The sequence below is a fragment of the Pelobates fuscus genome, chromosome 4 (genome assembly GCF_036172605.1).
Source record: "Pelobates fuscus isolate aPelFus1 chromosome 4, aPelFus1.pri, whole genome shotgun sequence".
Lineage (NCBI taxonomy): Eukaryota > Metazoa > Chordata > Amphibia > Anura > Pelobatidae > Pelobates > Pelobates fuscus.
In genome coordinates this window covers 71,269,103-71,297,089 of record NC_086320.1, presented here as the reverse complement: position 1 = coordinate 71,297,089, position 27,987 = coordinate 71,269,103, and the positions used below count along the sequence as shown (strand labels likewise).

Sequence of the window (27,987 nt, the reverse complement as noted above, 5' to 3'; positions counted from 1 at the left end):
TAAACATGTTTATGCCCTACATTAGATTTGTTATGGAACAACAGCTTTCTGACACTGAAAAACCACATGTGGGTTTGTCACCACCCAAAAATCCTATATCTACAATGTATAAGTGCCTACAATGGACCACAGCTATACACACTTTAAAGTATGTGCAAGCATGGCCAAAAGGAGATGAAATTACTATACCAGACACTGAATTGATGAACAGCATTACTATCTATAAGTGCATTATGAAATTAATCTAATTTAATATTATTAAAAAATTACTTGTGCACTATCCCAAATCCCTATGCACATAATTACAATAACTGCAGTTTTTTTTTTAGTATCACTTCAATGGCCATTTAAATATAAGCTCACCTGCCACGTCAAGGCCATACTTCTTACGTAAGTTCTATACAAACAATTCCCCTTGCTGTCTTCAGCTAGCAGGTAAAAAAAAAAAGTAGTGGGAGTTTGATGGCAGGTCTTAATTTTTTATGTTTGTATTTGCTTTGTTATTACACAGCAATGTTACAGTGTTGCCACCCACTCCATGTGTTCCCTATTAAGGGTTAATAAATGTTTAGGGGTTTAGAAAAATACCCCTTTTTGTCTCATTAAAATCAGCAAGGTGATTGTTAGTGTGAGACTCACTCAAGTTTGGCCTTGACGTGGCAGGAGACTTTTCACTTGAATGGCCCATCGGAGTTGTAGCGGAGCGATAGTTTAACATAGACTTTCTCCGCTGGTATTCCAAGAGTTACTCAGGATCAAGTAGGTTATCACAGGAAGAACAGCCTAAGCAGTAAATAAAATAATCCATGAATATCCCATCACCTTTCCCAATAACTGGATGACACACAGTATCAGGAGCAGAACTGAATTTTAATGCCACATACTCAGATTTTATGCAATTCTCCTATGCAAGGGAGACACCCACAGAAAATCATGCATTACCCAATCATCAGCTGGTTACAGCCCACACATTTCCTCCCCTTAGCCTTGGCGAAAACACAATTGTGTCCGATTTGGGTTCCAGACACTCGACTACCAAACACCGCTGGTGCGTTCGTATGGCAAGATGGCTGCCGCCACGTGTTCATCTGTTGAACGGCAGCCACCCAGGGAATACCTATTGCATTTGTGTTATTGTCAATTGAGGCACACCTTTGCAATAATCATGCTATCTAATCAGCATCTTGATATGCCACACATGTGAGGTGGATGGATTATCTCGGCAAAGGAGAAGTGCTCACTGACACAGATTTAGACAGATGTGTGAACAATATTTGAGAGAAATAGGCCCTTCGTGTAGATAGAAAAAGTCTTAGATCTTTGAGTTCAGCTCATGAAAAGTGGGGGCAAAAACTAAAGTGTTGCGTTTATAATTTTGTTCAGTGCATATTATCTCTCATATATATATATATATATATATATATATATATATATATCCATATACATATATATATCCATATACATAATTACATAAATATACATGTAGACCTCAAATATATAAATAAGTATATATATTTAGATTCTACATGCATAGCTATGTAATATTTTAACATAATTAAGTAATTTTATTGATTGCAATTTGAGGGACCTGCCTGACAACCCAGGCCGAAAGTCCAGATAATTAAATTTGCTAGCACTGTATTTAACCCTGTAACTTTCCATGACACCCTAAAACCTGTATATGGGGAGTACTGTTTTACTCGGGAGACTTCGCTGAACACAAATATTAGTTTTTCAAAACAGCAAAACATATCACAGCAATGATATTTTCAGTGAAAGTGACACTTTTTGCATTTGTCAAACACAAATGGCACTTTCACTGATGACATTGTTGTGCTACATTTTACTGTTTTGAAACACTAATATTTGTATAACAGTACTCCCCTCCCAACCCCCCCTCCCATGTACTGATGTTTTAGTGTTTTTGAAAGTTACTGGGTCAAATATAAGGCTTGATTTCAGGTTTTTCACATTGAAATTTGCCAGATTGGTTATGTTGCCTTTGAGAGCATATGGTAGCCATTGAATGAGAATTACCCCATGATGGCATACCATTTGCAAAAGAAGACAGCCCAAGGTATTGAAAATGGGGTGTAATGGATCGACGGGCCCCCCCGACTGGGTACCTCCGTTGAAGGATATTCCTAGCGCTTCCTGAGGACTCCATGCACAGCAGCAGACACCACAACCACCAAACCGGAGAAGCATACGAATGCTCTCAAGCAAATGAATGCTATAAACAGCTGAACAGGAAAAGCATACAATCAGCTTACACTCCTGGAAATCAGCATACAATCCTATTCCCCCAATAACGAGACGACACTTCGTTTTGATGGTCAAGCAGAACTGACCGTACTGGCACATACATCCTCTTTTATTCACAATCCACAAACATAGTACTGCCCACAGGGTTTTGAAATACAACCAATCAATCCGTACAATACACACAGACACTCCCACACAAAATCCTCCCCTTTGCCTGTGATATGATTACTGAACACAATGGGTAATATAATTATCACAGGCAGAGAAATACAGTTTTATAAAACATATCACAGGGACCCCAAAACATGCAATAACCCCATCCTCAGAACCGGGGGATCTGGGTGAACCACATATCCAAAATTCACCCAGATCCGTTCAGTAGTTTGGAAGATACAGTTTAATGCAGATTCCTCAGAACATATACAGGTTATATGAAAAATAATTACTGTATAATGTGTCCCCTGTTGTATAGTTTAAAACTACTGCACAATGTCTTTGTGCACCAAATACCGGCGAGATGGCACCGTGTAGAAAAGTCAAAACAGTGTCTGTGAGTTAAAATGTCCGCCATCCATTGTTCTCACCATGTGCTTCATCAATTGTTCTCACTATGTGCCTCTGATACATGAAATGGTGGCCACCCAGTAACTCCACAGTATGTCCCCAGATGGTTCTTAAAGGGCCAGTAGCAGCATAATAAAATACAACATGCCCAAATCAGTTCCTAGAAGGGCAATACATCCCAGGGCCATAGTCGCAGGGCAAGAGGCTGGCAAGCAGTCCTCTCCAGGCACAAGTGCGGGGCTGGTTCCACCACATGGGGTATGTTCAGTCTTTTTTTTCACTTAGTCACAAACACTGGCCAAAGTTAGCGTTCAAAATAGTTTTTTGCATTTTTAACACACAAACAAATATAAATGCTAACTGTGGCCAGTGTTTGTGACCAAGTGGCTACTAAAAAAGACTGAACCTAACCTATTTTGAATACCCTGGGTTGTCTACTTTAAAAAAATATGTACATGTGAGGTGTGATTCAGAGATTTATAACAAATAATGTCACTATTGATACATTTTAAAAAAATGTATATTTTATATAAAAGCTAAGAACATGTTAACATTGGGTATTTCTAAACTCAGGACAAAATTTAGAAACTATTTAGCATGAGTGTTTTTGGTGGTTGTAGATGCGTAACAGATTTTGGGGGTCAAAGTTAGAAAAAGTGTGTTTTATTTTTTTCATCATATTTTATAAATGGTTTTATAGTAAATTATATGACATGATGAAAATAATGATATCTTTAGAAAGACCATTTAATGGCGATAAAAACGGTATACAATATCCGTGGGTACAGTAAATGAGTAAGACGAAAATTACAGCTAAACACAAACACAGCAGAAATGTAAAAACAGCCCTGGTCCTCAACGGTAAGAAAATTGAAAAAAAATGGTCTGGTCACTAAAGGGTTAAATAGGGCGCTGGAATGTGGCACCTGTATCATGGAGGGGTACAAAATCAAGGAGTAGCCCTAGACTCCCAAATGTATGTATATATGAAAAGCAGGCTGTTGCAGTCACCTGATTCATACAAGTCACAAGATCCAAAGCACTCAATCATCTACTCAACAGCAACTCCAAAGCTTACAGATTTTAACAGTTTTTTTTTTTTAATAAAAACTATTAGTTTTGGGGGATTAGGTGCCAGTGTACCATAAGCACTGCAGTGAACTAATTAGTTATGTGCATATACATTTGTGGCTAATTAGGTGTGCTTGATTAAGAATATGTGCATAGGAAATGTTTTTTTGTTTTCATTGTCAATAGTTTATTATGGCCAAGAGCAATCAAAGCTGAAAAAAGTAAATCACAGTTAAATAAAAATTGTCTTCAGTTTTATTATTTATTTATTTAATTTAAGGGACTTACTTGCATTGACAACTGTTTTTGTTATCATTCCCCCTGTCTGCACAGTCAAACTTTTGAGTATAATTAGTATGTAAGAGATAAAACGGCTAAAACGTTTTGTGTGTATGCTTTTGTGGCAAATTAGATGTATTTGTGTGCTTGATTAAAATGTGTGTGTAGGAGATATTGTTTTTTCTTTTTAATTTTTCAACAAGCGCTTATTATGACCAACAACAAAAATCAAAAATGGAAAATCACATTTAGGAAAACTATTAAAGTAAAGTAGTTTTTTTTCTTCATTGTTATTGGAGTTATTTTTCTCTTAATTGTATTTCTTACCCTATACTTTCTCCTGCCTCTGCCCTTATAATTTTGTGTTGAGATCTCTAGGTTGGCATTTTGTTTTAAAGCATGTATTACAATTTTTCTAGTAATGTATTGCTGATACATTCAGTTCAGTCCACATATATGAAATTAGTGTTCACTAAACTTTGATACTCAATTTTGGCCAAATCTCGATTTGTCCAAATTTTGTGAAACATTACCCAAAAAAACGAATTCAAGTCGCCAAATGACCACATCAAAATGCAAATGGAATGGACAATGGACCCTATTTTGTTAGTCTCATAATTCAGGGATAACTATTTGCGTACTGGCAGCACTAACAGGCAGCAGGTAAACTGTTAAAACTGACTGTGAAGGTAAATATAAGAATATGAGAACTTTGAGAATGGGCAAAAGCTTAGAGAAACTCAGTAGCCCTTTGGTAAATCCCTGTTCACGTCTTAAAATAGTTATTTTTCTCACTTGTGCGGTTACAGAGAACATATTCCAATACATATCAGATGATGCCACCTGCAAGGGCAGTTCAGAACCCAAATGCCGGCAAGTTCTCTCTGTACCACAGCAACCCCAAGGGATCATTTCGGCCTTTTAATCCTGTCCTCACTGTGTCTAGAGGGGTATCTGCTACACCTCGCTGACAAGGCCCAAAGAAGTCTGGAATTTTTGTCCATGGTTACTGTATCTCTTGTGCAGAGAGAACTTGCTGGCATTTTGGTTCTGGATTGCCCTGATGGGTGGGTTTAGTCTGATATGGTTTGTGACTGGTTATTTCTGTAATGGCTCAAGATAGCAAAAACTATTTTGAGACGTGAGCAGGGATTTACTGAAGAGCAAGCTACTGAGTTTCTCTAAGCTTTTGTCCATTCTTATATTCTCTGGGTGTTTTTTTGTTGAGTAATTCTTTACATTTGTATAGAGAATCTAACTCTTTTTCAACAGCCTAATTTGTGTATAACAATAATATTAATTAAAATAAGGATCCCATTATTGAGCAGATATTTTTAACTGCTGTGGCAATACTTTACAATTATCTACATAAAAACCTTTTTAACATTCTAGGATTAACAACATTTGTGGTTGATTAATGTCCCGGGAGAAGGGACTTCTCGTATGTGTTCCCTTAATTATACTTTGTATTGTCTAATGTTTCCCTGCATTCTAATGGAGTTGTTCCCTTTTGTTCAGTTACCGAACAGATTCTGTGGGGTTCCCTTGTTCGAAAATCATGTTTAGGCTTGATTAGAAGATTGTGCTTGTCCTATTCTAAATATGATACAAGTGAGGCTTGAGTATTAATCTGTGGATAGGTATTAATGTCTCTTTTGGATATGATATTAGATATTAGGCTTGTTCATATCAAAATACTCCTTATCTAAGAGGGAATCAAAACATATGGCAAATGTTACATTTTATAAAAATGTTGATAGATTCCAAAATAATGAAGCAAAGGGGCAATATAGACATCAATGCACATTAGTGTTTATAATACCATGAGTACCCTGGTGGCATTGCATGGTAGTGCTGTCTCCGTAGGGACTTAATTAATTGGCTGAGAAGTGTCAGCTGAGTGGATGGACTACAGGCATCCAAGGGACCAAATGGGCATGTTTCATGTGTTTCACTTTTGACATTTCTGTCAGTTAGTTTGTTCATTTGACTTATTATCCTCATGCCATGACCACTTTTTATTTATTTTTTTTAGTATTTTTCAGTTAGGCCTAAACAAGGCAGGTAAAATAATTGAAAGAACATTTTGGAGGGTTATAAGCAGATCAATGCTGTGAGAGTAGACGGAGGTAGAGAAATAATACCTTAACTCAGGCTTGGATTGCTTGCAACCTCTTATTTAGAAATGCTCTAGACTTTATTAAAGTAATACTACACTGTCCAGCCTTTCTGTGGTTGTCCAATCACAGATTTCCCAATGCAGCTCAATGAGAAGTCTTTGCAAGGCAGATCTTCTGGGCAGCTATCTGCCTCTTGAGTTAAGTGAGCGAAAGAAACCAGGAAGTAACATAACTGGCTGTCTGACAGCCAGGATGGTGTAACAAAGTTAATTTATAAAAGTGTAAATTTCTATTGAAATCGTCACTTTTTGTCAAATGAAAAAAAGAGGACACACTCCTTACACATAAAACATTTCAGCAAGTGAAGTGCTTTAGGGGGTCTGGAGTGTCCCATTAAGTGAGGATTTACAGAAAGTTTAATTTAACCAAGAAAATTATTTCAGACCAACACAAATGGTATTAGAAGGTGCTGCAATATTCAACTCTGATGCTAAATGTCTTTGAAATAAATATAATTTTTTAGGAAAGTTAATAAATATGTTTGCTGAAAATTTACGTAAAATATTAAACAACTTGAAAGCAAATTTAACACACCAAATTACACAATTTTGTTAAACATCTTCTAATGAAGTTTTCAACACAAATATAATTAACTAAACATGACAAGGTAGACTATCATGTCATGCAAATTAATACTGACATCACACTTACTAAGCAGCAGAGGGCACATGGCAATTAAGAGTGTGGCATGGGAGAGAATTGGGTTAAGATAATAAAGCAGACAGGTTAATAGTATTTATACAGTACTTACAATCATGCTGAGCTGTGTGTTAAGACATTTTGTGCAAAGAGTATTTTTCAAAACTCAATCACGTTTCTGTGTACAATGAAACAAATGTATATTTCTGCAAAATTATTTATTTATTATCTAAATTGAAGCTCTCTTTTTTTTAAAAATTCTTTATTTTTGCTCTGATAGAAAATGTGGCATTTCGACAATGTAAGGCTTGTGCAAAAGCCAATGTTTTTAGGATACAGAAAGAAAGGTCATATTGTTAAGGCATGTATTACCTCATACAATCTTTGATTGCTTGTTCACATTCTATCAGAGTTTTTTTTTATACTTTATTTTGCAGAATAATCAGTGTCACCAGCAAATATATACGTGTTGTGGACCATGGAGTTTAGTTTATCCATACGGTAGTTGTCTTTGAGTTTGGTGATTACTAGGGTAAGAGAGGGTACCTTCGGACAAGACCATTTCTAGGCTAAGGCCCTAGGGTCGGGTAAGGCCATCGGTTGGTTTGGATAGGAGGCAGGCCCAGGGGTCCAATGGTAGTTGTCTTTGCATTATTTTAGAGCTGAGCTGTATAACTGTATGGAGGGGCAGAACCCCCACGTATGGATATAATTCACTCTTGCACCACAGGAACGCCAGAAGGTGTCTGTGGGGGTTAGCTTAATATAAAACCGTTTGACATGGGTGGTATACCATCGAAACATGGTCTTAAATGTTTGCTCTTGGAGGGTCATGCATATGGAAGACTGGGCAGCGGCCTCCCATATGTCCTGCCAGTCCGTGCCCTCCAACTTTTCCCTTAAGTCAGCCTCCCATTGGTCTGTGTACCGGAGATCACCCCACTTGTTGGATTCTACACTAAGGTGGTTATACAGCAAAGAAATTAGCCCCCTAGGATGCTGCTCCTGAAAGCACATTCTCTCAAACCATGTAAGCTGCAGGGAGGCAGTGGCCTTCACTTCCTTTTATATCGGAAGTAACCTTTAGTGGTCATATCGTTGAAGGTCTGTGTGTTCAATACCCCTGGCTCTCATTCCTGGTTGGAAATTCCTGTTCCTAAAGACAGGTGTCATTGGGGAGGGGAATTTGCAAAGTGAGAATTTTGTCGTGGTCTGGTCCCAGAACCTAATTGAGTTGAGTATCGCGGGGCAAGTGTATTTTTAGGGAGAGGGCCAGAGAAGGCCCTCCAGAGTCCTGCATGTACCACCTTAGCACCGCCCCCCTGCACGTGTTTTCATAGAGCTGTCTGCCCGGTATGAAACTCACCTGGTCAGGGTGTATCAAAAAGGTGAAGAGCGGTGTGAGCCTAGCCGCTAGGATTTTTGCATAGATCTTTAGATCAGAGTTGATTAGTGAAATGGGCCTGTAACTCGCCGCTAACTCATCATCTTTCCCTGGTTTGGGTAATAATGTTATGTTAGCCAGCGCAATATCTAAGTCAGGAGCTCCCCTCATAAAGTGATTATAGAGGGAAGTAAGGTGGGAGGCTAATTATGTCTTAAATTTCTTATAGTATCCTACATCATACACGTCTGGCCCTGGGACTTTATTCCCCTTTAGGTCCTTGATGGCCACCTCCAGCTGCATTTCAGAGATTGGCGCTCTCACAGTTTCTACCTCCTCACCGGTTAGCCCCGGTAAAGTCACCCTGGACAGTACAGACTGAAAGTCCACCCGTTCCTGCATAGGGGAACTCTGCGCATGTTAGGAGTGCCCGTACAGCTCTGAGTAGTATTGAGTGAACATCTCATTTATTTTGACTGGAGTTGAAACTAAGCTACCTTTTCGAGTGTGGATCTTAAGGGTGGGTTTGAAATCACCTCTTGGGCGTAAGGTCCTGGCTAGGAAAGGAATCCCTCTTATTGGATTTTTCATAAAACATGTGCGTAGACCACTGAATGGAGTATGTTACACCCTCCAGAGAAAGTTCCCTGTCAGCTTCTCCACTGTAGGGTTTGTTTTATGCTGCTGTTCAGCCTTCCTTAAAGCTGCCTGTAGCTCTAGTAATAAGCGCGTAGTGTGTTTCTTTTTGTGAGTCGCCACTTTAATGAAGTGTCCCTTAAGTACGGACTTGTGAGCTGCCCAGATCGCTACTGGATCCACCTTGTGTGAAGTATTTTGTGTGAAATAGTCTGTGATGACATGCTCATTGTTGTACAAATGTCTTCACTCTTAAGAAGGCTAGTGTTAAGTCTCCATGTCCAATTGGAGGAGTATTTGAGTCCAACGAGGGTGACCGTGACATCTGCGTTGTCCGCCCAAGCGATGCTACCTATCTCAGAGCGTGTGAACTTGGACTTTCCTGCCCCATTAAAAAAAATAAGTTGTTGAGTCTCAAGTAAGTGTTGTGGTGCTTTGAGTAAAATGTAAAGTCATCTTAAAAGTGGGCATCCGGGTGTTGGAGTCCACACACGTCTCGGAGAGTTCTTAAGGAATGTGTGTAAAATCTTGTCCTGTGATCCCCTCCCCTGAGATCTGGCAGTCCCCAGTTTTGTGCTCCTGTCAGCTGCCAGACACGGCACTGCCTTGAAGTCTCCCACCACCATCGTCACTCCCCCCACGTCTGAACTAACTAGTATCGTCAGGTTATCCCAGTAGTAGGGATCTGGGTCGTTTGTCACATATACATTAATTATACAGAACTTTGTGCTGTATAAGGTCCCCGTTACAGATATATATCGTCCCTTTGGGTCTACCTGTGACCCCATTACAAGTAAGGGACAGTGCTTGTGTATGAGGATTGCCACTCCTGCACATGTGCGCAGTGCCCTGACCTCATGTACCGTGGAGTATCGCCTATCTTGCAGTTTGACCTGTGCTAGCTTAGGGAGATCTGTCTCGTGGATACGGGCGATATCTGCTTTTTTGGATCTAAGTTCCCTCCAAAGTAGTCTACGCTTGTTGGGGGAGTTCAGCCCCTTTCCGTTAAAAGATATAACATTCAAAGCCATCTGGGAGTGAGTTGTGTTCTGTCCCCCACTTGTGAGACCATTATGAAGCATTGACCTGTGCATCCAGTCTATCTTCTCGGACAACGGCTCCTCGTTAGGTGACTCAGGTAGGCTCCAGACGCGCAGGTTGTTCCGCCTGGAGCGGTTTGTTAAATACTCAACCTGCATCTCTAGCTGGTCTATCTGCTGGGCCATGAGTTCCACATGTGATGTTACTGTATTCTGCACCTGCTCCAGTTGGGGTGTGCGGGTCCCTAGGACCTGTATCTCTGCCTTCACTTCTTGCGAGGTTGGTCTTCACCTCCATGAGCTTTTGGAGGATTTAGATTGCCTCCCCTTGTGGATATCGAGCTCATCCCACCCTGCCATTGACACTGGGGATAGAGAGCTGCGTGGACTATCCTGGCGGCCATCTTGTGAGGCCTGGCACGGGCGGGGAGCTGCCAACAGCTCCAGCACGCTAGTATGTGATTCCTTCCGGTGACCACGTTCTTGCGCGGCTGTTTCGTTCCAGAACTGATCCCAGACATTCTTTGGTGGGTTTGAGTGCTTTTTGGTTCTTGATGATTATGATATGTGCGGATTGTCAGGAGCTCTCAAATCATGCAGCAATTCAGGTTCACGGCCAGACCACGCCCCCTTTATTGTAGCTTTTGATGTAAGCGTAGACATTATTAGTAGGTCTGGGTACTATTATAATAGCACAACAAATAAAGTGTATGAATGCATATACTGATCAGCCACAACATTAAAACCTCCTGCCTAATATTGTGTAAGTTCCTCTTTGGCTGCTAAAATAGCTCTGATACATTGAGGCATGGACTCACAAGACCTCTGAAAGTGTCCTGTGGTATCTGGCACCAAGATATTAGTAGCAGATTCTTTTACTCCTGCAAGTTGCGAGGTGGGGACTCCATGGATCAGATTTTTTGTCCCAACACATATCACGGATGCTCAATCTCAATGATCTAGGGAATTTGGATTGCAAATCAACAGCTTGAACTCTTTGCCATGTTCCTAGAACTATTTGTGAAAATGTTTGCAGTGTGGCAGGCTGCATTATAATTCTAAAAGGGAAACTGCAATTAGGGAATGCCATTGGCATGAAGGGTGTAGATGGTCTGAACCTGTCTCTAGGTAGTTAGTACATGTCAAAGTAACATCTAAATAAATTAAAGGACTCAAGATTTCCCAGCAGAACATTGCCCAGAGCAATCTTTTCTTAAAGAAGAAACCTCTAATAAGACATTTGTGTGCCTCCTACGCCATTAGGGGCCATCTCAGTGTTGTTGTTCTCAAGAAAATAGTTGAATAAGGTAGTACTAGCCATGAGCTTGGTACAGGTTTTGCTTAAGAATATCCCTGTATTTAGCACCATCCATCTTTCTCTCAACTCTGACCAGTTTCCCAGTCCCGGCTGCTGAAAAACATCCCCACAGCATGATGCTGCCACCACCATGTTTCACTGTGGGGATAGTGTTTTTTGGGTGATGTGATGTGTTGGGTTTGTGCCAGACATAGCGTTTTCTTTGATGGCTGAGAAGTACAATTTTAGTCTCATCAGACCAGAACACCTTCCTCCATACATTTTGGGAGTCTCCCACATGCCTTTTCGCAAACTCAAAACGTGCCATTTTGTTTTTTGCTGAAAGTAATGGCTTTCTTCTAGCCACTTTGCCATAAAGCCCAACTCTATGGAGCGTACGGTTTAATGTGGTCCTATGTACAGATAATCCAGTCTCTGCTGTGGAACTCTGCAACTCATCTAGGGTTACCTTAGGTCTCTGTGCTGCCTCTCTGATTAATGCCCTCCTTGCCCGGTCTGTGAGTTTTGGTGGGCAGCCGTCTCTTGGCAGGTTTGCTGTTGTGCCATGTTCTTTACATTTGGTTATAATAGATTTGATGGTGCTCCTGGGGATCATCAAAGAGTTGGACATTTTTTTTTATAACCTAACCCTGACTTGTACTTCTCAACAACATTGTCCCTTACTTGTTTGGAAAGTTCCTTGGTCTTAATGGCAATGTTTAGTTAGTGGTGCCTCTTGCTTAGGTATCGCAGCCTCTAGGACTTTCAAAAAAAGGTGTATATGTAATGACAGATTATGTGACACTTATATTGCACACAGGTGGACATCATTTCATTTCTAATTATGTGACTTCTGAAGGTAATTGGTTGCACCAGAGCTTTTTATGAGCTTCATAACAAAGGGGGTAAATACATACATACCAATTTTCCGTTTTCTATTTTGAAAAAATAGTTGTATGTATATATTTTTCTCATTTCACTTCACCAACTTAGACTATTGTATTCTGATCCATCACATAAAATTCAGATTAATTAAACATTGAACTTAAGGCTGTAATGTTAAAAAAAATAGGTAAAAATACTTTTGCAAGGGTGAATACTTTTGCAAGGCACTGTATATATTTTAATAAAATTTCCAATATATATTTTTAAAAATTAAATTAAATTCATATTGTGCACAACACTTTTCACAATGACTGAATGGACATTGCACTTGACCACCATGGAAGGATGTATCATGAATCACTTGGGTTTCTACCATGATCTTTCTTTCGCTGAGATTTCATAGAATCATTATATATTTGATCAGAGTTTTGCAAAAGAAATTTGTGAATATGTGTTATATGAGTTTCTTTTCTGACAGCGTTGAAGTTCCTATCATACATAATATTTTAATAATATGCTGACAAAAGGGACTATAGAGCTGTATTATGTTTCTGTCCTTGATAATTTCACATATAATGTGCAGAAGTGGAGCTAGAGTAATAAAGTCATGCATCATTTCAGATTTCTTTCGAAAGATGAAAGGTACAGAAATTGTTGAAATATCTTTCTATTTCATTTCATTATGCTGCTAACATGTTCAATGGGTAAGATCCACATTATTTATTATATCCATGGTCTATAGTATATTATCATGATAGAACAAAACTACAATTCTGTTCTAATAAGATTTTTCAGTAAGATAAAAATATGTATTTTTTCATGAATATAAAATTCAATTTGACATCCTTTCGACCAGAATTGCCTTTACTTTTTAATCCAGATTATTAGTCATCGAGATAGGTGGGGAAACCTTTTTAGGCTGAGTGTCCAAACGGCAACTCCAAACCAGCCTATTTATCTCAAAGTGCCAATACTGTAATCAAACATGAATAAAAACAACTTTACACCATTGTCTTAACACAATAACTGTTTGTTTATTTGTTTTGTTTTTTTACTTGTTTTTTTTCTTTCGTTGTTTAACTTATGGACCAATCTTTGAATATGTCTTTAACATATAAATATACTTTAAGGTGCAAGTATTTCCAGAAGGATAGTTAAAGCATTGATAACAAAAAACTGAATACATAGAATGAGGGGGGGGGGGGGGGCGCTAAAGGTGTGAAACTGAATACACAGGGGGGGCTAAAGGGGTGATAAAACATCAATCCAATTGCCCCCCAAAACAGAATGTGCCTGTAACAAGTGTGTGAACAAATTATAAGCTTAGAGTCATGTCTACAAATGCTCGCAGTTTAGGGAATAAGATCCATGAACTTGTGGCAATAATGGCAATTGTAATGTAGATTTAGTCACTGTTACTGAGACATGGCACAATGAGAAAAATGACTGTGACATTGCAATACCAGGGAAGGCGAGAAAGGGGGAGGGGTGGCCCTGTATGTGAAGGATAACATAAAATCTAGATTAATAAAAGTTAGTGAGGTGAACATAGAGTTTGTTTGGGTTACGTTAAAATTTGGTAATCACAAAGTAACTCGTGTAGGTGTGATTTATAGGCCCCAAGGACAAATAGAAGAGTTAGATAATATACTAGTTTAAGAAATAGCTAAAATGACAATGACAAGGGAAGTTATCATCATGGGTAACTTTAATCTTCCTGATGTGATCTGGAAAACAAAAACAGCTGCTTGTGCAAAGAGCACACATATTCTAAACTCATTGTCTCTAAAACAAGTCGTTGAGGAGCCAACTTATAAAGAGGCCATACTAGATTTAAAGGTTAACAAATGGAGATTTGGTATCCGATATTACTGTGGGTGAAAGTTTAGGATCCAGTAATCATCAGTCAGTGTGGTTTAATAATGAAAACAGTAACTGAGTCATATGTGTAAAGGAGTCATTATCAGACAGGAGAAGTTTAAATGGAGTCCAAGAGAAATGAGATTATTTAAAAGTTGCACTGCTGAAGGCAACAGAAAATTGCATTAAGCTTGACAGTAAAAGCAAAAAATTTAAGAAACCACTGTGGTACTCTGCAGCTGTGGCCAAAATAGTAAAAAAACAAAAAGTTAGCATTTAGTAATTACAAAAAAAAAACAAAAAAAAAAACCAGAGTGAGGAGGACAGACGGATCTATAAGATTAGGCTGAAAAAGGCCAAGCAAGTTATAAGAGCTTCCAAATCACACACAGAAGAGAAAATAGCAGTCAGTTAAAAAAGGGACAAAGGACAAAGGACAAAGGAAAGTAAAACAATGATTAGTTAGATTCAAAACAAAAGAAGGAAGGTATGTAGAAGAGGGTAAAGGTCTAGCTGACTGCCTCAATTAAAATTTTGTTCAGTATTTACAGATGAAAATAAAGGAAAGGGACCTCAGTTAGGAAAAATGACAAATGAGTCATTTGTTACATGTGAGTTTACAGAGGAAGAGGTTATATTTTAACTGTCAAAAGTGAAGACAAATAAGTCAATGGGGCCTGATGGAATACACCCAAAGTTATTAAAAGAGCTTAGTGGTGTACTTGTATAACAATTAACCAATTTATTTAACCAATCATTGTTAACAGGAGTATTCCCAGAAGATTGGAAGTTAGCGAATGTTGTGCCCATTCACAATAAAGGTAGTAGGGAGGAGTCGGGCAACTATAGGCCAGTAAGTCTTGTTCAGTAGTGGGGAATGTAATGGAAACCATGTTAAAGGATCGAATTGATGAACATCTAAAATCACATCTATTTCAAGATCAGAGACAACATGGGTTTACTTCAGCCACACGTTTGCTGTACGTCTGACTCCTGGTTTTGATCTCTACTTGTTTCCCCTTTCTGCCTGTTTGCCGCCTGTCCTGACCTTTGATTATGTCCATGACTACTCTTTTGAATTATCATTGCCGATACCACCTTCTGAAAGCACTGTGTCTTTACAGCCCCAACCTTGGAGATTTCTACCTTGAGTCTCCTTGGTTTGTGTTACATTGCAAAGGGTGCTTTAACTCTGCAAGTCAGACTCCTCATCAAGGTAAGATCCCTGACACTTGTGTTTTGTCTTTGTTTCCTTTGAATATCACCAATATTCTTGCTTCCAAAAGCTCAACAGGCAGGGTAATGACATCCATAAAATCATTATAAATCAGCACTGGCTTAACCCCTTAAGGACCAAACTTCTGGAATAAAAGGGGATCATGACGTGTCACACATGTCATGTGTCCTTAAGGGGTTAAGGGTCAGGACCTCACAAAATGTATTAGAGAGTTTTTTGAAAGTACATTCCCTCCCTTTATTTTTTTATAGTTTTAGGTAGTTCTTTTGAAAAGTTTTAACTCACTCCTCAATCATCACTACTTTTAGGTCTAAACCTTTGCAAAATTAGTGTTGTAGAATCAGTTATATTGCTACCATACAGCCTTTCATAGAAACCAGTGACCTTATTAATTATCTCTTCTGGATCATGAGTCAAGGACACGTTATGGTGATAGACGCACGCAATATGCCTGTTGTCAAGATCTCTGACCTTATTAGTAAAGATCGAGCCAAGCTTATTGTCTCTCAAAAAATGCCTGGCCAACCCTTTGGAGATGAGAACAAACAGAATCCTAGACCCGGTCCTTCATGCATTTTGAAGATATCACATAGCATTGGCTGAGCTAGATTATTCTAATGTTGGCTTTCTAGCTGCCATAATCTTTCCCTTAGGGCAAAGTCCTTCTCCAGTCTTCTTCTCCTCTTAGCTGAAGCAGGGCTGCCATCAGAAATTTCGGGGCCCCTGACACAGTTCAAAGTGTGGGCCCCGAGGGCCTATTCTGAGTCCACCCACAAGGATGGCCTGTGTGGTGTGTAAAATGGATACAGATTGCACATTTGTATAATGAATGTAGTTTTGTGTGTTTTAGATAAAGTGTGTGTTTGTGTGGTGAATGCAGAGTGTTTGTGTTGTGGTTTTAGTGTGTGTATGGTGAATGCAGGGCGTGTTTGTGTTGTGGTTTAAGTCTGTGTATGGTGAATGCAGTGCGTGTTTGTGTTGTGGTTTAAGTGTGTGTATGGTGAATGCAGTGCGTGTTTGTGTTGTGGTTTTAGTGTGTGTATGGTGAATACAGTGTGTGTGTTGTAGTTTTAGTGTGTGTATGGTGAATGCAGTGTGTTTGTGTTGTAGTTTTAGAGTGTGTATGGTGAATGCAGTGCGTGTTTGTGTTGTGGTTTTAGTGTGTGTATGGTGAATACAGTGTGTGCTTGTTGTGGTTTTAGTGTGTGTATGGTGAAAGCAGTGTGTGTTTCTGTTGTGGTTTTAGTGTGTTTATGGTGAATGCAGTGTGTGTTTGTGTTGTGGTTTTAGTGTGTTTATGGTGAATGCAGTGCGTGTTTGTGTTGTGGTTTTAGTGTGTGCATGGTGAACGCAGTGCGTGCTTGCATTGTGGTTTTAGTGTGTGTATGCAGTGTGTGTGTGTTGTGGTTTTAGTGTGTGTATGCAGTGTGTGTTTTGTGGTTTTAGTGTGTGCATGCAGTGTGTGTGTGTTGTGGTTTTAGTGTGTGCATGCAGTGTGTGTGTTGTGGTTTTAGTGTGTGTATGCAATGTGTGTGTGTTTTGTGGTTTTAGTGTGTGTTGTGGTTTTAGTGTGTATGCAGTGTGTGTGTGTTGTGGTTTTAGTGTGTGTATGCAGTGTGTGTGTGTTGTGGTTTTAGTGTGTGTATGGTGAAAGCAGTGTGTGTTTCTGTTGTGGTTTTAGTGTGTTTATGGTGAATGCAGTGTGTGTTTGTGTTGTGGTTTTAGTGTGTCTATGGTGAACGCAGTGCGTGCTTGTGTTGTGGTTTTAGTGTGTGTATGGTGAATGCAGTGCGTGTTTGTGTTGGGGTTTTAGTGTGTGTATGGTGAATACAGTGTGTGCTTGTTGTGGTTTTAGTGTGTGTATGGTGAAAGCAGTGTGTGTTTCTGTTGTGGTTTTAGTGTGTTTATGGTGAATGCAGTGTGTGTTTGTGTTGTGGTTTTAGTGTGTTTATGGTGAATGCAGTGCGTGTTTTTGTTGTGGTTTTAGTGTGTGCATGGTGAACGCAGTGCGTGCTTGCATTGTGGTTTTAGTGTGTGTATGCAGTGTGTGTGTGTTGTGGTTTTAGTGTGTGTATGCAGTGTGTGTTTTGTGGTTTTAGTGTGTGTATGCAGTGTGTGTGTTGTGGTTTTAGTGTGTGTATGCAGTGTGTGTGTTGTGGTTTTAGTGTGTGTATGCAATGTGTGTGTGTTTTGTGGTTTTAGTATGTGTTGTGGTTTTAGTGTGTATGCAGTGTGTGTGTTGTGGTTTTAGTGTGTTTATGCAGTGTGTGTGTGTTGTGGTTTTAGTGTGTGTATGGTGAAAGCAGTGTGTGTTTCTGTTGTGGTTTTAGTGTGTTTATGGTGAATGCAGTGTGTGTTTGTGTTGTGGTTTTAGTGTGTTTATGGTAAACGCAGTGCGTGCTTGTGTTGTGGTTTTAGTGTGTGTATGCAGTGTGTGTGTGTGTTGTGGTTTTAGTGTGTGTATGCAGTGTGTGTTGTGGTTTTAGTGTGTGTATGCAGTGTGTGTTGTGGTTTTAGTGTGTGTATGCAGTGTGTGTGTGTTGTGGTATTAGTGTGTGTGTGTTGTGGTTTTAGTGTGTGTGTGGTTTTAGTGTGTGTGTGGTTTTAGTGTGTGTATGCAGTGTGTGTTGTGGTTTTAGTGTGTGTATGCAGTGTGTGTGTGTGTTGTGGTTATAGTGTGTGTAAATGTGGGGGCTGTATGTAAAATAGGGAGCTGCATAGGGGGGTGAGGGGTGAGAGGGGAGATTTTTTGGTTGCATTTACATTTTATTCCCCCCTCCCTGCTTCTTACCTGGCCAGGGAGGGGGGAGATCGCATCCCTGGTGGTCTGGTGGAGGGTGCCAGCCGCTGTCGAACTCAGACAGGGACCAGCCAGCACCATCTTAACACTCCAGCAGCTCCTGCCTGTAAGTCTCGCGAGCTGTGCTGTTTGCCGCGCGGAGCGTTGCCATGGTAACCCGTGACAACGCTCTGCCGGCCGCGGAGCTCGCGAGAGTTACAGGCAGGAGCAGCTGGAGAGTTTAGATGGTGCTGGCTGGTCCCCGTCTGCATTCTACAGGTAGCCAGGGCCTCAGGTGAACATATAGATAGCGATAATTGCTATCTATATGTGCACAAATAGAATGTGGGGCCCGGGACTCCCTGAGCAGTCCGGGCCCCCCAGGACCGCCAGGCCCATGACAACCGTTATGGTTGTCATGCCCTGATGGCGGCCCTGAGCTGAAGTAATTGCTCTGAGGACCCCTCTTATGCTTTCCTTAAATGCTACCATACTCTGACTCTCTCTTATGTCACATCCCCATTTGCATTGGTACCAACTAATGTGATTTTTTTTATTTTATTTTAATAACCCCTGCACATTGAATTCAGAAAGTGTTGTTAAGACATCACCTCTGCTCCATTTATATATTAATCTCACTGATATGAGATCCGACTAATAGAAATGTATAACAAAACGAAATGGTTAAACAAATCCACCTTCTTGATTGAGATCTAAAATTGTCTCTATGTTATTATATTGTGTTCCCATTTGACTGAAAAGAAACATATTACCGACAGCAAAAATCCCAGGCAACTTCCTACAATAGATCTTTTACTGTATTATCCAATGCATTGAAGGCCTCCGTGTCATGACAGATTAGTTTTAACATATAAAAGTTTGCACGGTAGTAAATATATAATTTATTCCAGTTAAAAAATATTTATATAATTTGGGAGTTGTTATATTCATACTCACCTGCTGCCCTTCCCTTCAGCACCAAATCCCAGATGATCTGTGGATTTTACACTGTATTAACACCCACCATCCACAGCTGCATCCTCACCACTGAAAAAGACAATGATCAGGGATACTGCCACCAGCAGGGCAATTTTCTCTGATGCTAAAATATACTGGCTTTAGCATTAGAACATTAGAGGAATGCTTGCTAGAGGAGTAGTATGTTTTTCCTTTGCTCCCACTTTCACTCAATTATCTCCTTAGACCTGCCATATCGGTCTAATGTCGAATAATAGTGATGTCCCGAATGGTTCGCTGGCGAATAGTTCCTGGCAAACATAGCTTGTTCGCGTTCGCCACAGATGGCGAACATATGCGATGTTCGGTCCGCCCCCTATTCGTCATCATTTAGTAAACTTTGACCCTGTACCTCACAGTCAGCAGACACATTCCAGCCAATCAGCAGCAGACCCTCCCTCCCAGACCCTCCCACCTCCTAGACTGCATACAATTTAGATTAATTCTGAAGCTGTATTTTTTTGTGTGTGTTTGTGTTTATTATACATTTTCCCTCCCATAGCCAGTACCCTGTGTTTATTATACATTATCCCTCCCATAGTCATTTATCGTTGGACCTAGGCAGCATGAGGTCTTAGGACGGACCAGAGAGTGAGTGAGTGAATAATATAATATATATGTTCAGAAACCTATTAGTAATATATGTAAATCATGTTCATGCAAAGAGGGTGAAAAGGTATTAAAGAAAAAAAACACTTATTGCATCAAATTTACAAAGCCAAACTTTTAAAAGCTTTCCTCATTTCTTTCTCGGGATGAGGAATATATCGGTTGTAGACTGAGGATTTCCATCTGCCCAATCTTTTAATAATATGCACTGGAGTGTCAGTGTTGAAGGAGGCCGAAGCTGCCCCTATTCTAAATGAAAGACCCGAGACATGGATACAACCCAATCTTAGGAGTAGTGTTCTGATGTAGAAGATGAATTTAGCCGTAGTCAGAGGGATTCAGTGAGAGTAGTGGTGAAATGTGTGTGGCATGACTGAGTGTGGGTAAGTAAGAGTCAAGTATTTTAACTGGGCACTAGTTCTAGATGGGATAAAGTGGTATAGCGGATGGATGAGTAGTTTGGTTCGTTTTAGAGGTTTGTAGAGAAAGTATATAGTGATCATGATTTTTAGCGATATCCAATATTTTTAAGGTGGTCTCAAACAAACATAAAATGCTATATAAAATTTGTGGGAATATCGAATAGTTGTGTACAGTAAATCAGAGAGGGCTCAAAATATCGAACCATCGATCGGTAACCTGGATGAAGTAGGGGGTCTGTTTTATTAAATACGCAGTAATATGCTTTTAATGGGATAGGACGTTAGGAAAGGTGTGTGATTGGGAGAAGTGGTTGTGGCTGTATTTACCTTATCCTGGGACCGACCTGGCTCCTAAGCTTGAGCCGCGCGTGTCTGGATCACTCCTGCCTTGACACGAGCAGCATGCGGCTTGATCTCCTCTTCTGACTTAGCTGCGTGCACTGACAGTAGTGATCGGTCACGTGGCCCGTCTGGCACTAGGAGCATGGCTCGAGTCACAAGCTCGCTCTTAAAGGGGCAGTGGGAGCCAAAAGTTGATTCAGGCTCCTATTGTCCCACGTCATTCCAGCACCCCCCCACACGAATGTTTTGGGGGCACAATAGCTTGCATTTAAAAAAAAAAAAACAAACTTTTTTGACTGTAATATAATAGCAGTCAGTTTCCTTCACACGTATGCGTTTCAGGGCCTGCCAGGGCACAATGTCACACCAGTGCAACTCATATATGGTGTAACAGTAGTGTACATTTAAAAAAAAAAAAAAATACAGGGGGCTTGTTGTCACCTTTCGGGGACCCTTGGTGTTGTACGTGGCTGGGTGGAGGAAGAGACCTTCAATGACATTAGTGAGGACAAGGAACGGGACATGCTAGCTTGGTATCCAACCTTGTGCAAATGGGGAGTTTGCGGTTGTGCAAATGGACTGTTTGCGGTGCGTTAAACGGGGAGTTTGGTCTGTCACTGTGAAGCGGGCATAACCCTTACACTACCTGATCGATACAACATCATACCTGATGTTTTAAAGCATGTTATTCCAAACAATTTAGGAATGTTAGGTGATTTATGCCCTTTATGGATTAAAACCAGACTCTGCATCAACTATGTAATTTTCCATGGGAGTTTTGCCATGGATCCCCCTCCAGTATGCCACAGTCCAGGTGTTAGTCCCCTTGAAACCACTTTTCCATCACTATTGTGGCCAGAAAGAGTCCCTGTGGGTTTTAAAATTCGCCTGCCTATTGAAGTCTATGGCGGTTCGCCCGTTCGAACATTTGCGGAAGTTCGTGTTCGCCGTTCGCGAACGGAAAATTTTATGTTCGCGATATCACTATCGAATATTGATTGACAGATGGGGAAGAGGCCAATGCTTTAAAGGTCATGATAGTAAAAATCTATATATTCTATAGCATTAAGATAATTTTCTAGGTGAAAAATGGATTTACCATTTTTTTTATTTGGTTCATGTCACTGAAAGTTAAGACACACTGACTTAACTGGTGTGTTTATGGTCAAAATGATATGAACATTTTTACTAAACGTAATTTTTGTTAAACAACCTATTTTGCAGAATGGTAGGAAAGTAACATAGTTAAGACTTCACATAGCGATACAATGTTAATGTTATAATTAGTACAGGAGACAGATGATACAAGTAATTGGAAAACTGGCCAGGTATTCCAAAATGAATTAAGGTTACGTACCTATAAATATTGCATTCAACTACAGGCAAGTTATGAAGGACAAAATGTATCTTCACTGGTCTCTCAGGCATATTTGTAAAGTAGAAGATGCTTCCTGTTAAAAATATACAGGTACCAAAGCAATTAACCTTCCTATTGTATTATGCTTAACTTTTAGAAATAAAAATAGGTCTTCTCTCTATTTTCACCAGAAAGGTGAATTATGGTCTAATTATGTATTTTCTACTTGACCTGTGTAATTGACATAGGAGAACTTGTAACCTTCTTTTAACCCCTTAAGGACCAAACTTCTGGAATAAAATGGAATCATGACATGTCACACATGTCATGTGTCCTTAATGGGTTAAACTTGTCCTGTTTTTGGACATTCCACTTCTGCTTTGTTAAAGGAGCAACAAAATGTATCTCTACGTTTGTAGTGTTCTCCAAATATTTTGATTTCTGAGCCCCCTGACCCCACCAAAAAAGTTTTAGTAAATTTAGAGACTTCAGGGAGAGTAATTCTGGGAGTGTAATTTTAAATGTAGTAATGATGATAATCACTAGACTTGTACACTTGTGCAGGTATATTTGGTTTAGCTGAATAATTTGTCCTGCAATTTAAATTTTGTTTGGGACTTCTGACACTTGTCTATTACTTCATGATGACTGAAATCATTCATGACAATATTTGAGGAACATTGGGACAACTCTCACTTTCGTGAATAAACCTGCAAACACTGTTCTCAGTTTAAGCTCTGTCACATATGGAATCAGGGCCAGCCTTAGGCCCTTAAGTGTCCTATGTGAAAAATCATACCACACGTAGAAAAATATATATATTCCACCTTACCGGTTACCTTGCAGGGAGGGGGCATGCTGATCTCTGGTGGACTAGTGAACAGGGAATCTGGTCTGCTCCTCCACCTATGTTTGTGATATTTGAATTGACTGTGTGTGATAAATGTGTTGTGACAAACACCCCTTTTTTTAGGGAGTTTGCCATGAGTTTTTGGAGGGGACTACTTGCCAGCCTCCTGCCCCAAAACTATGGGCCCTGCAAAAAGACATGCTAAAAAGTCTATTTGGGCTTATTGGATTTTAAAATACTTTTTCTGCCCCCTTTAAATCCATGGGAAAATGTGCCTCTTCCCCTCCCCCTTTTTCCTGTCCTATTGTATCTCCCGCAGGGTGTTGTCCCAAGGACACTGCCAGACCAGTTAAACTGGCTGCTTTGTCCCTCCTCAATTTCCCATCAGTCCTTGCTATTTTCTGACCTCACCCTACTATAGTGTATTTTTAACATTGAAAATAGACCGTCAGCCCAGCCAAAATCTGTGGAATTATTTTGGGCATGAAAGCCTTGCTTGCGGTCGGTCAAAAGAGACAACTTTAACCACATGGCAATCCAGCTGTATTTGTGAGATCTAAGTGCTGATATGCCAATTATCTCCAGGATAGAGGAGAAAAGAGACGCATACAATCAGACACAGTCACCCACACGCATATATTCACACACAGTCACACATGCTGTTACAGGCAGACAGTCACACTGTAATGGCTTACCTTGGTTGGGAGTCTGTAGTGCAGATATATGCTCACCCTTGCAATTAAACACAGGCCAAGGTGGTCAGGTAAGAACTCACCTGGCCTGTGAGTCTGTGCACGAATGCTGTGCAGGTTAATGCTCCAAGTCGCAGTACAGAAACGGATAAACCAGAGAATAGTCGTGGGTGCCAGAAATTAGGATAAATGAGTAGAGAGCTGAGGTCAGAGGATGTCAGGTTACAACAAAATAATAAGCCAAGGTCAGGAATCAACAGGAGCACACTGGAACACAAACAGCAATACGGAACCAGAGTCAATGAACTGACACTGCCCTCAGAGAGAGGCAGTGTCTTATACCTGGCTAATTGGTGATCAGCCACAGGTGTGCTGAGAATGTTGGAGCAGCCACAGAATACTGTCCAGCCCCTAGTGCTGGATACAAGGCAAGATTATACTTCAGGCAATTAGTAGAGCTGTATAGTGGCTCAGAGACAAAAAAGCAGGTCCAGGATTGCAAAGTACCCAAGTTCAAATCCCTCATCAGGTCCTTCTGGGGCAACCTTGTCTGGATGTCGCGGTGAGAACTGTGACACACACAGTCACAGGCAGACATTCACATGCAGATAGTCACACATACACATGCAGTTAAAACACACACAGTCACACATGCTGTTACAGGCAGACATTCACATACAGCTACACTTACAGGCAGAAAGTCACATGCATAATCAGAGACATTCACAGGAGACAGTCACAAACAGGCAGACAGTCACACGCACAATGAATATTTTTTTTCTGAAATTAGTTAGGAACTGCACTCAATCCCACTAATATGAGCCTGTGTGTGGCTAAACCTGGACCCAGCACCAGGTCCCAGGTACAATATGCAAACCGGAGAAAGAGGTTTAAACACTTTTTTTTTTAATTGAACAAAATGTCAAACCGCAATGTATCGAAGTGTAAGGTCTTGAGAAAGACCTCACAGGTTGAAATATTGCTGTTTGACATTTGGTTTAAATAAAATTGCCTGCCTGAACCTTGGCGTGTTTAAACCTCTTTATGTTGTTTACACAAAGAATTACAGGCAGACAGTCACACACAGGGGCTGCATTTAGCTCCACACCACTACTGATTTAGCTCCACCCCTGCTATTGATTTAGCTTTGTCCCCATTGCCGCAATTAGCTCTGTTCCCACTGCCAATTTAACCCCGCTCCTTTTGCTGATTTAAATATGCCCTCGCCCCTTCCTTGTGTCCAGCTTTTGAAACTTTAACAGTATTGCACTGCCAACCCCTCTGTGTGTAAGCTATTTCAGCTGCAAGGCGTCCTATGCACAGCCCTAAGGCAGGCCCTGCACGTAGTAAAGGGGTAACAGGGAAATTTCCCAGTGGGGCTTCTGAATGCTGCTGCAGAAATACATTTTCCTTTTCAAAATAAATTGTGCATACATTGAGGAGGTATTGGGAATGGTGGGAGCCAGGCACTATGCTCTATAGGCATAAAGCTGAAGTCCGCTATGATACAAGATGTCATACCCTGGCAGCTCAGACTCTGTGCTTTTGGAAAGAACAGGGAAAAGCTGTAAAACAACAATAGTCCAGGAAGACATTTGACCAGCTGCTGGTGAGTGAGGTCTGTATGGGTCAGTGAACTTGTGTGTGTCGATCAATCATTGTGTGTCAGTGAATGTGTGTGTATATAAGCCAGTGAGTGGGTGTTCCTATGTGTGTCTGGGTCAATTTCTGTATGTCATTGAGAATGTGTGTATTTCGGTCAGTCTGTATTTGTCAGTAAATGTCTGTGTGTATGAGTTAATGTGTGGGTCAGTGTTTGTGTATATGAGTCAGTGTATAGGTCAGTGTGTGCATGTTTTCATTTTGGTCAGTATGTGTGTGTCATTGGGTGTTTATGTGTTTGGGTCAGTGAATATGTCAGTGTGTACATGTGTGTTTATACGTCATTGTGTGTGTGGATCAGTCTGTGTGTATAGCAAAATATATCATAAGTGACATGCTAAAAAGGTGATACCACCTAATTGTATTAAAACACTTACAGACTACGAATTGATACAAATAACAATAAAACACTTTCTGGATATGGCAGAGATATAACACTGTAAAGCTTTGATGTATAGTTTCAAAGCACAATGTCACAGTGCAGGTCAAATACAGATACAACAAGAGCATAGTACAGCTTTAGTTCCCTTAAAAGATGTGTAATAGTTGTGGTTTTAGCAGCATAGCCACATGAACTTCTCTTTGAGCTACGTGTGGTATGAAAAATAAGTCAGCAGAATGAAACAATCCTGCCATGCACAAGTCATGTGATTATTATTGTTACAACATTTAAAAGAAAAGCAGCATTTAGAGGGAAAACCTGATGATCATTCTCTCTCCTACACCTCCCCACAGTTCCTGCATATCCCAGATGGCTAAATCGAGACCAGAAGAGCTGGAGCAAGCTTCCTTTTCTGTGGTCAGGGTCGCAAGTGCAAAGCTGTGTGGTACGCGTGACCAGGTCCAAGATGGCCCTGAGTCCCTCCATTGAAGCTGACCTCTGACTCCGACAATCTAACCCAGACAGAAGACCAGCCCATCACAACAGCAGAAATAAAAAACATTCTGGCGGAGCTCTATGCATCACTAACCGCGGATATGGCAACATAATTAAACTACATGGTGGGAGAGTTCAAGTGAGAGATACAGAACTGGGCACTTGGAATGAAAAATAGACAAATTTGATAAAGAACACACCAATCAGGAAAAACCTGATAACATTCGAGGACCAGGCATGAGTTCTGACACCTTATTTGCTTTGGATATTCAAACAAGCTGGACAACTAGGCACTCTTTCCCCAAAGATACGCACATTATTGTAACAATCCAAAAACCAGAAAAATCTCCAACTTCCTGTAAAAATTACAGATATTACTGTTGAACTTAGATGACAACATTTATGCCAAGATTCTGGCTGACAGACTCAGTCCCCCTATTAATGAACATTATTAATAATGAAAAAATAGACTTTATCAAAGGTAGAAAATGAGTGGAGAACAAAATAATTATATCTTTGGTCTTTCACAAATGGCGATCTCTTGCTGGCATTAGATGCAGGCTAGAAGGTCATAGTGGCCATCATAGGCGTGCGCACGGGGTGTGCCGGGTGTGCCTGGGCACACCCTAATCCCTGCGGCACGCCTATGTATTGAGACCGGCAGGGGAGATCTCGGGGTCTCCCCTGTCGGCTCATGCAGAGCCGGCGCTATCCGAGCGCCGGCTCTGCTCTCAGCCTCCCTCCTCACCGACCCACAGGCAGGGAGGGAGGCAGGAGAGGACCCGGGGAGCTCTTGCCAGCAGCTCCGCCGGGTCCTCTCGCGGGATTCTGAGCGTTGCCGCGGTTACCGCGGCAACGCTCAGATCTCGCGAGAGTGAACTCTAGCCTGCAAGGCTAGAGTTCACTCTCCACTGGACCACCAGGGAAGGCAGCAGCAGAAATGATCCCCCCTCCCAGGCATAATGTAAGAAGGGAGGGGGGTATTAAGAAATCTGCCCCCACCTCCACTGGACCACCAGGGAAGGCAGCAGCAGCAAGGTCCCCCCTCCCTACATAAGGTAAGAAGGGAGGAGGGATATTTACCAAATGGCCCCCACACAATACACACAATCCCCCAAACATACAGCACACACACACAGCACCCACATACAGCACACAAACAGCACCCTCACACACACACACATCACCCTTACACATACACACTAACAGCACCCTTACACACACATCACCCTTACACACACACACACACACACACACTAACAGCACCCTCACATATACACACTAACAGCACCCTTACACACACACACACAGCACCCTTACACACACATACAGCGCCCTTACACACACATACAGCGCCCTTACACATACAGCGCCCTCACACTCACATCACCCTCACATATACACACTAAAAGCACCCTTACACACGCATACAGCGCCCTTACACACACACAGCGCCCTCACACACACAGCGCCTTCACACACACACAGCGCCCTCACACACACACACAGCGCCCTTACACACACAGCGCCCTTACACACACAGCGCTCTTACACACACAGCGCTCCTTAAACACACAGCACCCTTACACACATCGCCCTCACACACACAGCACCCTTACACACACAGCGTCTACACACACACACACACACACACACAGCAGTATATATATATATATATATATATATATATATATATATATATGCGGCGTGTGTTTTTGTGCTTTAGGGTGCACACCCTTATACAATAGGCTGCGCACGCCTATGGTGGCCATACTTCACAAATTTGGTTTTAAAGATTTCTTCATTAGAGCAATATTTGCACTAAATGCTGAAGCTCAACTTTTACAAGCTGGCTACCTTTTCTATAGCTTTTTTCCCATAACAAATGGTACGAGACAGAGTTGCCCCTGTCTCTTTTGTTATACATGTTGGCCCTGGAGCCCTTGCAGCAGACCATCTGTGCCAATCCTACTATACAAAGAGTCCAAATCGGTGGAATGGAGATTAAAATCAACGCATTTGCAGAGGATGTACAAATCCTTC

At 40.9% G+C, this 27,987-nt stretch overlaps 1 long non-coding RNA gene across 1 annotated transcript in view; it reads right to left on the bottom strand.

The window, feature by feature from the left end:
* LOC134607801 (uncharacterized) overlaps positions 1 to 27,987 on the bottom strand; it is an 876,365-nt gene that overhangs the window by 740,236 nt on the left and 108,142 nt on the right. The gene's annotated exons all lie outside the window — the stretch shown is intronic.